At 47.0% G+C, this 12,839-nt stretch overlaps 1 long non-coding RNA gene across 1 annotated transcript; it reads right to left on the reverse strand.

Annotated features, from left to right (window-relative positions):
- Positions 1-4,028: 4,028 nt before the first annotated feature.
- On the reverse strand, positions 4,029-9,618 carry LOC144152182 (uncharacterized). Its single transcript, XR_013319092.1, has 3 exons — positions 9,352-9,618; positions 7,854-7,977; positions 4,029-4,121 (listed from the first exon to the last, which is right to left on the reverse strand). It is a non-coding gene; the product is annotated as an uncharacterized LOC144152182 (long non-coding RNA).
- Positions 9,619-12,839: the final 3,221 nt, after the last annotated feature.

A 12,839-nucleotide genomic window follows, 5' to 3' on the forward strand; every position in this document is an offset into this window, starting at 1 on the left:
AGACCTATTTTTTTTGTTCGAGTTTGCGTCACTTTGTTGACTCTTGCTTCGCCACCTGTGTATCCTTTGAGTTGTTAGGGGAGCACAAGTTCACTCCAATAAAGTTGTTTTAAAGACGATGCTCTTTCTTAGGCTACTTAAACAGGAAAATTTTGGTCTACCTGTCTGTATGTCTGTCTGTCTGTCACTCGATTCAGCCAGCCTGCCAAAGTAAACCAAATGCTGCGCAATAGTCTTAAATAGTCACAGCCAAATCTAAACGTCTAAGTCCGGCGTTAATGTTCATACTTGTCAACATTGTTGAACAAGAACAAGGGAGAAAATATATACATGAGTGATATTTTAAGTGTTCTCTTATTAAAAAATTCTCAGATGCTTGCTTTTTGCGATAGCAAATAAAATACTACATCAACTGCAGAAAACTGCCGCCTCCTGTTGCTCACGTCACCTGGCGGGATTTTAAAAAAAAATCAGACGGCAACAGCAACGAAAGGTTCCACTAGATAGGTTCCGCGTCCGCTTGGAACGTTCGTGGAGTAGGGCAGCGTGGTTCTATAAATGTTCTAGTCGGGCGCCTCGATTCGCGCGCGTCTCCGCCGTACGGCAGCGCTGGCATCAAGGCACCCAACTTGGAGCAGTGGAACGCGGTAAATTTAAATTCACTTGAGCAAACCTCTAGCGTGTTATCTTGGGAGGAACGAGACGGGAGAGGAACAGCATCAGAGCTGAGCGGGAAAGAGGAGGGATGCATTTACTTGCCAGGGGCGAAAGTCGACTATCGTCTTGCGTCGACATTGGCAACGAAAGGAGCAGATACGCGGCCAATTTTTTTTTTTTTTTAATGCAGAAATGCATTATAGTCGGGGGTTGTCGTGCGTCCCTTGGCCGGCGTCCGCAGCGCGTCTGATGATGATTATGGCATGATGCCCCTAGGGATTGGCCAACCAAACAATCCATCACGAGATAGCTTCGCGTTCAACCACCATCGTCATTTTCCCGTAGGGGAACCGCTGAAGAAGAAGAAGGAGAAGAAGACAAAGCTGCGAAGAGGAGGGCTGCGTGAGTTTTGGCTACCGTTATCCCCCTCGGCCGGCGCATCTTCCCGATCTGAACCCGGTCGAAGAGCGGCTCATCGCGCCTCGACTCCCCTTCATGAGCATCAGGCGGCTGACTCGAGGCAACGGGCAGTTTGGAATCAAGGGACAGGCGGTGAACGTGCCCATCGACGTATCGAAGGTTGTGCGGTGCCTTCCTCGCATGGTACCCGAGGACGTTGCGTTCGACGTTCACATCAAGCGGAGGCTGATGAGTCCGGCAACGTACAAGCGCGGGTTGGTGAAGCGCGGCAACATCCTGGCTTGGCTCAAGCACCTGAAACACACCCCGCTGTATCGCGCCATCAACGTTCGGGTCGATTGGAGTCGGCTCGATCACTTCGATGACGGCGGCGAACGAGAGGAACCGCAGGAAGACGACGTCGGTGATGCTGACGGTGAGTTCGAAACGATTCCCGACGACTTTGACGTGAACGATCCTCTGCAGTTGGCGGTTGCGCTCAACGCGGTCTCGAAGACGCTTCTCTATAACGAAGCGGAAATGACGGGTGTGGGAAAAGAAAAAAAATAAATGATTACGCTCACATTCTCGCCTCTCTCTTCGCCATTAATCGCATCACACTCATCGGTGCACCCAATGCATTTCTGCATCCTCACAATCCCCCTCGGGGAGGTGCGGGGGAATTTTTTTTTTTTTTTTTTCAGGACTGCTGCGTCGTCTTTAGCTACGTGAAAATATAACCGCCTGGGCTTGCAACGGCAGCCAACCATCACTCCAAGTATCTCTTCAACCATCTCTCCATCTGGGCGTTCGTTTTGTAGCCAAATTCTGTTCACGTAGAAAGGCTTCTCGCAGGCTGGTTGTTGCTATTTTTTGTTTGTACTGGATCAACGGATACGTGGGAATATAACAGAACTTGCGGCACGTGCGGATGCGTGCAGCTCGACGCGGATTGGAAAGGGTATTCTGTACTTAAAAACGGCTCTGTGGTTGGCGTCAGAAGCGTTATGAAGCGGTTGCCGAATTCTCTTCTGGCGTTACTCACTTGTGAACATTTATATTCGAACGTATTGCGCTGTTAATAATTAAAAGTGGTTGCCGCCTTCCCCGAAAGCCTGCGAGATCGAGTAAGGCAGTGAAACACGTTTCCTTCTATACTTGCCGTCTTCAACGCCGACCTGTAACTCTACAGGGCATGGTCCGCACTGTATGCGTTTCTCAAGAGCTACTGCTGCGTGCGCATGCTATATAGCCGACGTCGCAGAGTCTAAGACCTCGTCGCCTGAGCATCTTCTGGCTGACTCTGACGACTTGCGATGTCGCACTGAGGGTGCCAAAACCTTGTTTTTTTTTTTCATTCTGTTTTCATGCATTGGCTCCAGCTTGACGACAGCTGTCGCCTCTCCCGCGGCGCTCTTATACGCTCTCGGCCGTCGCACGCGGAAGGAGCTGCGCGGCGGACACCGCTGCATGCCGCCACGGGGTCCTGCAGCCTTTGATGGCCGGCTTTATCTAACGCGGACGCATGCGGCTAAAAGGAGGAAATTATTCCACGTTTTGATTGGCTCCTGAAACCACTGTCAGTTGGGGACAAAAGTTAGGGACATTTAGGGAATTTGTTGTTGCAGTGAGCAGGCTTGATGTGGCTTCGCGAGTCGCCTCCTAGGGAATTCCCTGTAAGTAGCTGAGAGGAGGCGATGGCCAGTGTCTAGCAGCAGACGACGCAAGAAACGGCTGGAACTGACGCTTCCTTTTGTAATTACTTCAATTTTTACGGGTGTCTTGCTGAACGATTTTTTTAATGCGGAGCGTGCCTGCCTGACCGTGTCCATGGTGTCGCCCCGAGTTTGTCCTGCGCTGGTTCCTTTATTCTTAAAAAAACTTCAAAATTTCTTTCTCCTCTGTGTGGCCCTAATATATTACTTCTGGCCCGCGCCAACCAATAATAAGATTTGGAGGACGTCTTCTTCATTATTTCTCCGACACTTAATTACCTCTGCGTTTAAGTTTCTGCTTCTTTCAAGAACGATGAGAAAATCATCCGTTCACGGCTGCGAGATTTACTACAACCGCGCGTGCACCCGGGAGAACAGTTATCGCAATAGCAGTTTTACTTGTGCAGTGTGCCACATTTAAACTAAAAAGAAACGTAGGATAAGATACTGCCTTCTCTAGTCAGTTTCCAGATGTGGTCATTCCAAAATGCATATTTATTGGCAATAGATGGTAGCGTAGCTTATTTAGTGGATCTAAGTCTAAACAAATTTGTGTTATTGCAGGATGCTTGATTGCTGACACTAGCCCTTTGTAGTAACCGATGTAAAGCAAGCATTAGATTGCTTCCAACTTACAGGCTTCAAGAGCAGATGTGAAGGCCAGTATTAAAATATGCCAAATCTTGAGAACCTGCTGCTGTAAGAGAACCTGCAGTGTAGCATCTCAATCTTAATGTCTTCTTGTGAAGACCTTTAACATGTTCCTCGGACAAATGTCTTATAACTTTTCAGCTTGAGAGGTAGTAGTAGTAGTATGTATTGTTGAATAAGGCGGACTTAGCCTTGCATAGCTGCCGGCAATTGCTCCGCCTAATCGTTCCCAATACCATATCAAATCTCTCAAAGTCATAACACCTCGCTTAGTCCTAAAATAACAGACCCGCAATGTCACCACACCTCACTTAGTCCTGTGGACTGCAAGAATCCGAGTAGGAGATGAGACACATCTCTTCGCACAATCCAGTGGTCCCTAGAAAAAATAATGTCCTCCGATGTAGCATGGGCACTCCTACTACTTGAATTGGTTGTGAATGTTGGCTACCTGGCAGTTCGTTTAAACTGCAGCATAAATGCCAATAAGTGACCAGGGGACGATGACGTGCAAGTGCTTGGGTATTGTCCTCCATGTTATTTCCACGTTCCTGAACAATGTAAAAGGAATATACCAAATGAAGGAGACAGTTTTTAGTTTTAATTATTCCCAGTTTCACGGCCATAGAAGACGACATATCAGAGGTGCTCAGCACAAACATTGTAGGTGCATCCAGATGCTTGTTGAGACCCCTGTCACTGAAAATTAAAAAAGAAATAGCATTTTGAAAACTGGTCAAGCACTACATATATTTCTTTAGGAGCCTCCCATTCACAATTCAAATGAACAAACAGGTTAAACACAGTACACTATTATTGTGTTGCTTGCGTGTATGTTTTTTAGTATGCGCGTGGACACTTTAGTATGCGCGTGGACGTTTCTGCTGTATCTTTTTTCCTTTATTTTTTTTCTTGTACGCACGTGGCAGAATTCTCTTATGTTATTATTCTTCGTTTAATCTGCTCAGGTACCACACCCCTCATTAATGTCAGTGGGGCCATAAGGGTATCTTGAATAAATAAACATAGAACACCAAATACATGGTGCTACATCTACAAATTAACGTTCCTGTAGCAGTTAAAAATTTATAAAATAAATAATAAAATGGCACATTTCCACACATTTCCTAATACAAATAAAAACACGGCCAACTCCAGCTTTCTTCAAAATTTTGTACTATACCAGTCTCTTTGAACCAGGCAAAAAAACTGTAAGCATCTTGAAAACAATTTTATTTGCACGTAAATTGCAGACAGCTTAAAGGAGCCATGAAGAGAAAACACAAGTTTGGTTCATTCAAAAGATTGTCTCGTTAGAATCATACTGACACCACTTTTAACGTAAACTTCGCTCAAATAAGCTACATAATTACGAAAAACGGGAATGGTCATGCGACCACCAGCTCATTCCCCGCAACAGAACCTATGATGTCACATGAGCTAAGCTCTGCGATTGGCGGAGGCTGGCAGAAGCAGACACAAATTAGGTAGAGCTGTAATTACAAACTAGACGAACGAGCGATTTGCGCTTAAATTTAGGGCACATTCTTTACAAAGCAATAAGAATGATGGGACAAACAGTGGAAATTATGAAAGCACATGTAAACATAGAAGTACTGATGCATTCTGCTGTTCGTACTGCGCACAGCATGCTTGGTTTAGCAGCACAGCACTACGGGGCTTGGGGCTGTCTCAGACGACACTGGCCGATTGACGCAAGCAACGGTGTTTTACGTGACCCCATTTGTCGAGCGAGCACTGTTTCAGGGAACGAATATTTTCTCCCAGAACAAAAACAAGCCAGGTTTAAATGCGGGCAAACACAAACCAAACGCTTGCCACGGTATGGTGGCGCCATCTAGGTTACGGAACGTAAAAAAACGCGGGAACAAACCAACACCGCTGTACAGGGTGGAGACAACCTTTGAACGGTCCCGTCCCGCCGCAATTGGGCCAACCGGCTCAACGCGTTATTCTTTTCGTTTCCCATGAGACCTAGCAACGCGAAACAGACAATATGATTCAAACTTCTTCAGTAAACCGCGTTGCGGCGATAATTTTAGCGCGGTTTTGACACAATGACTTGCTTCGGCGGCGAGCGAGCAACCGAAAATGGCGGCGCCAGCGTATACGTGTCTCTCCCCTGTACGGCGGATGCGTGAATCAAGGTACTCTAGGCTGCAGAGCGGTCGGTTCCTGTGATGTCACTTGGGACCACGAAAACGCACGATTGAGCGGGAAAATCAAAATTTTAACCTAAATTGTTTAATTTCTCAGTGAATAAAGCACCGTTTGTATCCGGACAAGCGCTGGGGGCACTATAAAACACGAAATCTTTCAAATAAAACCAACTTGCATTTTCTCTTCATGGCTCCTTTAACTTAGGTGTCGCAGAAGCTGTTGTACAACAATGACTTACTTGCTCGTCTCTGTTTTTCTGATTTTGCCCTTCTACGAACAAGTCACATCCTACAGTCGCAATGAGGTTGGTCGACCTGTTAACAGTTACAAAATAGAAAGCTATTGTATTGTGCTTATTTCTAACATTATTTTAAAGTTCTTACTCTCACTCCTGTGACACCTAAGGCTGATTCAGCTGGAGAGCACCCCTATGTTGGCAGCAAATTCTATAGTGGTATGAAGTGGCAAAGATTTGGCAAAACAAAGCTTTTTTTGTGATGTAAGGATGATGCTCTACCAGGTGAGCGCAAGGGTGGAGATTGCTTCACCTTTGCACGATAATGCATTAATCACGACTAAGTTCAGTCGTGACCTCGACATTTCAGAGAAGTGCCGAGCAAAAACTGTTTTGAAGAACAACTCAGAAATACTAATGGCCAGAAATGGGCGGCTGGGCGGCCAGAATGTTACGGTCTCTCTTAACTCCAAACTAAAAACAAGTCAGCTTAAAACAAGTAAAAAATACCTTAAAGGAGTAGCACCACTATTAAACGTTCATAGCATGATTAGGCTCTACTTAAAAGGAGTACTTGAAATATCAAAGCTGAGATAACTATGCAAAAAGTTTCCTTTGTAGCTGCAGATTTTAGTAGCAACCATTCAGTATAACATATTTTAAATCAATTTTAATATTTGCATGCACAAGAAAGCTCCGAATGAATACCCTTTCGACACTGGCATAAGCAAGATACGTGGAGTGCCTCGCCATGCAGTTCGCCCCAAACTGCCGACATTAGGGCTCCAGTGACTTAGCCAACACACTGGCTGCTGATGGTGCACGCTGCACTGCCTTGTGAGACATGTCACAGTTTTGGGACTGATATCGTGTGGCCCAGACGTGTGTGGCCATGGCCAGCTTGGGCCACTCTAGGGCACGCATCTAGTCTGACCATGATGCAATGAGAACAGTGACATCAAGAGTGCCATTCTCTCATGGCGGCCGCCTTGGTGTTCGTTCTGTCCAAGCCAAAACTGACACGAATAAACAAGGCTCAAAATAATTATATATACTGAGGTTGACTATCTAATGTTCCAATCTATGATTCCTGGGCTGGTAGGCACCCATAGAAATGGGAAAAATGTAACACGAGAATTTCATACCAGTACTTTTTTAGAATATTTACATAGACAAATGAACTGCAAGCTAATGACCCTTTCTGCCAGTTGTTGCCCCCATCTGTCCACCATTCCTCAGCTGAGCATGAAAGACTGGTACAATAAAGTGTCAAGTTTAGATCTGACAAGTTTGCAAGCTCAGTGATTCACATTGAACTTTTTGTGAACTTTCTTTACAAGGATTTAACCTATAACCACTCCTCCCTGGCTTGGCTCATGTACAATGCTTAAGCTTCACGCACATACTGTACTTGGTACAGTTTCATTTACTAAAGTGAAGCCTCCAGCCTCTCGCTGATGTGTCTGTAGTCCACCCAAAATGCACTGCAGAAAGCCAACTTTTTCTAATGATGACGATCGTGGGTGAAGTGAACGCTTCCCGTGATCTGAATTGAACCTGGGTCCCTCATGTTATGCAGCTGACATCTATCCCACTGCGTCATTCCAGCACAGTCGAAGCAATCTGGATTTGCATAGAAGTGGAAAATTACACAGGAAATGTACACCTCCATCTAACGACAATGGTTGTACACTACAGAAGGTCATGGATTGCCTGCATCAGTAAAGCTCTAGAGAGCCCAACTGCAGCGCATCAGACCGTCCCAATAAGAAACAGGTGTTCAGTACTGGGCTGGTTAATTTGGTGTTGGACTTGGTTTCGGAAAGCTTCACATCCCCCATTTTTGTCGTTTCAACAGATGGGCAGTTGATTTTTTGTTAAGTCTTCCCGTCAGTAACTAGGACACAGCTACATATTTGGTTGTCATACTACCAGGGTGGTCTGCGAGCAGACACAGTCTGTTTGCGGCTAATTTCGAGTGTACCACAAAACGACCCACTTGTGGAGGCATTCACCTGCTTTCCATGGGTACCCAGAAAGGATGTAGACCAAGCCTTGCTCTCCAGGCCCTGCACCAACATCGTAGGGGCCAAGTCCAAGCACTTCTTTTTTTCCACTGGAAGCCCTCCTATGCAGATGCTGCAGGAACAGGATTAAATGCTGTGTCAGCACAACTGAAAGTTGGGTAGGCTAATAATACATCTTTGAAAAACAAAATGCGTAAAAGATGGCGACGTGGAATAAGACCACACAGGACAACCGACTACAAGAAAAAGAACACACATACAGCACATTGTTTTGTGTTTTCTGCAAAAGCAGAAGTGGGCAATCTCTGCCGCATTGTTAATAACAAGGATTGTTGAAGTAAAGGGAGGAACGAGTGCAGTGTTAACCTTGCGCAGCCTTTAGTTCATTGTACGATTGGCATGGTTTACAGAATTCCGTTGTCATGTAAGTCCGTGTATGTGGGCCAGACAGGACGCCGTCTAAGCGTCCATCTCGGAGAGCACTTGTTTACGGTAACGAAATCAACGGGTGCAAATCTTCCTGCACATGATAAAAAGTGTGGGTGCCACCCTTTGTTTGACGAGGCTGTGGTGTGTCCCTCCTGCCTGTACGCGTTATTTGTGTGCTTTCAAATTTTCAGTGGCTTTATGCCCTGCCACATCCTATTTGTCCCATATGCAGCTTCTTCCATTCACCTTCAATGTACACTTTACTGACAGTTGCTCCTGGTGCCTCCTCATAAAGGGCCCAAAATGCCGCGTAACCTTCACAGCCCCTTGGACGATCTGATTCTGCCGCTGTCATTTGGTCTATCCTTTCTCTCTCCCTCTTCCGTCTTTTTTGGCTCACGATTTCACGCTTTTGTTTTTCCCTTTGGCCGCGATATCCTTACGTTCTCTGCACAGAAGCGACGTTTTCCATTCCTCTCCCGCAACGCAACTTAACTGCCCGAAGAGCTAGAACGTTGATGCGTGCACACGGCATACTCGCGAGATTAACGCTATCAAACACACGCATACTTACGATCAAGGCACTGCACCTCACACATCCAGGACAGCGCTTCGGGGAGTACACGCCACCGGTTCGATCAAACTTGAGCAATGTTATGGGCTCCTACACAAAAGGAAAAATGAAACGCTTGAAACTGCGGCCGGAGTGTGAAAGGACATAGCATCGTAATTTGAATTTAGCGTACGTGTGCTGCATACTTGGGCGAGAAACAGGGAGTGGGAAAAGAATCCACACGTACTACGTTGGATACACGAAGCAGGTGTTGGTTTGCGCGCCAACGTCTGGTTTGTCGTTTTCCACTGTGTCTGTTCCTCGCCCAAGTATGCAGCGCACGCTAAATTTGATTCAAGATTATACAAAAATCGTTCATCACAATACAGCTAGGAGGCCGAGCTAGGCGGCCACGTAAGCAAGAATTCACGCAGCTTTAGGGTACACAGTACAGTGGTATAAACACAAAAACTACAACAAACATAAAATAGCGATGTTACTGACCTTGCTGGGAAAATGAGCGCATCGATGCCCTCTTTTCCGCTCTTCCATGTCTGTGACTGCAAACGCCGGAGACCGGCATGGCTGATCTACGCTGAGCTCAGGTACAGGAGGTGATGGCTCAGGCTGCAAGTCTCTCTTGAAATGTCGTAGTAGGTATGTCGGATACGGAGATCGCACCAATACTAGCATTCACGGTATATTCACGCATCTGCAGCTTCACTTGGCAGCAATCAACACAAACACACGCTGGGTACTCAAATCGTTCACTCGGGGGACCCAGAGAAATGCTGCGCCTACTTCGGCGTTGTCCCTAGGCGCTCAAAAACAAGCCCAGTGACGTCACGTTTTGATCACGTGACCCAAGGATTTCTTTCCTCCTTTTAGCCGCTCCGAACGCGGACGTCTTCTTGGCTGCTGTGCAGAGTCGCACGGGGTCACGATCTCTGGCCTGGATTGTTTATAGCCCTATTGCACCTCCTTCCATTGCTTTTATTTTTGTTGTGCATGTGTGGTCTTTGTGGTACGTACAGTGACTTTTGCTCGCGTTTATTATGCCGGCACTGCCTTCGCTATAGCGTTATGTCTCTGTTCGCCAGGCACTGTCATTTTGTGTGCTGCCATCGCTGTTGCTATCTTGTCACTGACGCGCTGTTGCTATCTTGTCACTGACAACTTTTTTGATAGTTAAAGCGCCTATCGAACAGAACATGAAATGACGCGAAAGGACGCTATTTGTGCCTAGGTGTTCCAAAGGTCATCCGCCTTTGTGTCACGCTAATTCCATATTGCGAAAACTGTTCTTGTGTAGCAACAGTTGAACAGTATTTGCGGCCTACACATGGTACCGCTGTCGCACTTTTGTAAAGATAACGAGCTCATAGAACAAGGACCAGTCTCTCTTAAGATTCTTCTAGGACCATGGACTTGTCCCTTGAAGCAGCGTCAAGCTCCGAAAAGTTTTCTTTGCTATTTAGGTGGCATTGGCCCAATTTCGAAACGTAAGGCCATTCGCTCTCTCAATGACATATTCATATAGAAACGCGCCAGCGATCAAGCACGAGCAGTGGCTCGCAGGTAAACGGGTCCAAAGTTGTAGCGCTTTCTTTTTGTTAGCGACACTTTCGGTTATGGCCTTCCAATGTCATAGACAGGAATATTATCCGACCAGGACAGGGGCAGGGGTCTGCCTGCCTAGACGTAAAAATAAGGTTCTTGGGCGACTCCCCACCCTCCCTGAAGACTGCCCGTCTAGATCTGCTCCGTAGGCACACATGTCATTTTGGCTATATAATAAAACCCCTTAGCGCCTACGGCCTCCAAAGCAAATGGAGTGTGTGTGTAGACATGAACCCCTGCAAATAATGCTTATTACGTAATATCTGACAATCGCCCCTCGGGAGTTTTTACAAAAGCTTAATAATCATTGATGGAGGCGAAAAGCAAAAACGCCCGTGTGTACGAGATTTCGGCGCACGATAAAGATCCCCAGGTGGTCAAAATTAATCCGGAGCCCTCCACTACGGCGCGCCTCATCGCCTGCGTTGCGTCGGCGCGTTAAACCCCACAATCAATCAATTAATAATCATTGAAAGGAGCCTTATAACTGTTTGTCGTGATGTAGCGACTGTCGACTGTCCTTTTTTGAGTAGAGAATGGATTGGGGCCGTATCGCCTTTTAAATGCAGAGCATTTCAGTAACTCACGATGTCACCCGCGTTGACGTCCGTAGTCGTAGTCCGCACCCCTCCCCCTACACTATATAAAAAAAAAAATACTATCCGGCGCCTGGTTTCGATCCCTCGACCCTGCGGGCGGAACGCAATGTACATGGTGCTCTACCCACTGCGCCACAAAGCCGACACAGAATGGGAGGCTACGAACGCGCCTTATATCCTTGACTCATTCAAACTACGTCAAGAAGCTGCTGATACAACGCATTCACTACCACCAACTCCCCAAACACTAAACGTTAACGCAATACACCCTCCCCCTATGCGACGCATTTACTCGAGTCCCCCTCGCGGGGAGATGGGCCCATTTTTTATTTAATAGTTTATGGACAGGTGACTTTTTCATTGACGGCCAGAGCGCCAGCGCTCTGATTAACCTACCTGGGGAACGCAGAACAAATAGCGAGTTGAGAGGAGGGTGGGCGTGTCTAACTCAGCGTGCTGCAGCACGTGTACATTGCAGATGTGGCGGCCGCCGTCAGTTTCTGAGGGGGGACGCAATTTCTGCGCTCACCGTCGAACTCCCGTTTTGCCCTTGTGCTTACTCGAACGTGCACTCCTGCTCGCGTGCCCTCCCAGCCATGCGTGGAGAATGTGGCTCCGGAAACTCCCCCCCCTCCCCCCTACACACACACACACACACTTTTGGTGAACACAAAAGGGGGCGTTGCCCGCAGTGTCCCACCTTCCTCCCCTGTTTAGTCTTCCTTTAATGCGATAATGTGCATGGAGTCGCAATTCAGAGCTATGGAATGTCCCGTGGATGTCCTATTAATCGTAGGACCACCGACAGATGGGCGAGTTGGTAGGGATACATGATGGAAAAGAAGCGCAAAAAGCGCAAGACGAGGGAGAGAACAAGACAGGATTAATGTCGAGGGGCCAGGGCTATGGATCTCCCACCGATGTTGTTCTTCCGCGGCTGAGCGAAAGAATGCATTCCCAGCCCCTTTGAAAATCCGTGGAATAAAATTTCTCCACTGCGCAAGGCGACCGGATTCCTCGGCAGTTTCACGTTCATTTTTATATATACAGCCACTAGTTCGTCCCACTCGTGAAGAGTGACAGCATATCATAAACAGAACACTACGAAACAGAATGTTCTAAAGCAGCTTAAATTTTGGTTTTACCTGTGCTGAATTGGTCTGTGAAGGCACTTAAGTGGGGGACAACGCATTAATTTAGACCACCTCGGGGTATCTTCAAGGCGCGTCGAAATTTTATTTTGTTTTTCGCCTCCACAATAAAACAGCCTATAAGGCGTGGATTTGAACCGGCGACCTCGGGCACGTTAAACAAGAGGCCTAAGCCAGAGTGAGGGGAGTTTTAATATGCACTTTTATTGTTTTGAATTCAGCTGTTTTCGAAGTCGCACCCCTGTCACGTAGCCAGAGTCCTTGTGCTCAGCGCAGTGCTGCAGTTCTCGGGGCTCGCGTGATTTCTGACTGAGATATTGGCGTAAACGGTCAGATGATCTTCGTTTCCCCCACCTTTTTACTTAATTTTTCCATCTTTCTTCCACGACGTTGGGTATTTGTCGCCTCTATTTACAGCACGCAGGGGCGATCATGTCGGCCTGAAAGGATGGGGATGGCTGTGGAACGACGTGAGGTTCCCCGCGCACCTTGCACCTCGTATGTTTACTTCGGTGTTGACTTCATTTCCGTGTCTCCGTCACCTCTCTCTCTCTCTCTCTCTCTCTCTCTCTCTCTCTCTCTCTCTCTCTCTCTCTCTCTCTCTCTCTCTCTCTCTCTCTCT

Source organism: Haemaphysalis longicornis, unplaced genomic scaffold, assembly GCF_048455015.1.
Source record: "Haemaphysalis longicornis isolate Haplotype H1 unplaced genomic scaffold, Haemaphysalis longicornis Haplotype H1 scaffold_9, whole genome shotgun sequence".
In the NCBI taxonomy this organism is placed as follows: domain Eukaryota; kingdom Metazoa; phylum Arthropoda; class Arachnida; order Ixodida; family Ixodidae; genus Haemaphysalis; species Haemaphysalis longicornis.